The sequence below is a fragment of the Etheostoma cragini genome, chromosome 19, assembly GCF_013103735.1.
Source record: "Etheostoma cragini isolate CJK2018 chromosome 19, CSU_Ecrag_1.0, whole genome shotgun sequence".
NCBI classification, from domain to species: Eukaryota; Metazoa; Chordata; class Actinopteri; order Perciformes; family Percidae; genus Etheostoma; species Etheostoma cragini.
This window is the reverse complement of record NC_048425.1, coordinates 16,945,254-16,945,563: the sequence shown is the minus strand read 5'-3', so window position 1 is coordinate 16,945,563 and position 310 is coordinate 16,945,254.

Below are 310 nucleotides of genomic sequence, written 5' to 3'. Positions count from 1 at the left end.
TTGCCAGTACTGAGAGAAATGGATAGGTAACTTTTACTTGAACCAGCCCTAAATTATGATTTTGAATATATTCGCTATGTTAACAGGGGCAAAATGCTGTTGCGTGTTTAATTCGGGGAAGAGCAGAAATACGTCAAGCTGTCTGAGCTGACATTCGATGCTTTCTTGAAAGAAGGTGGGTACATTAGGTTAAAGCAATATACATCACCCAATAACAAAATAATACAGCATTAACCTATTATGCTATGATATCTAGTTAGGTCAATAATCATTGCTGTTCAAACTCCGGTGCAGGTCTTTCATCTTTTTT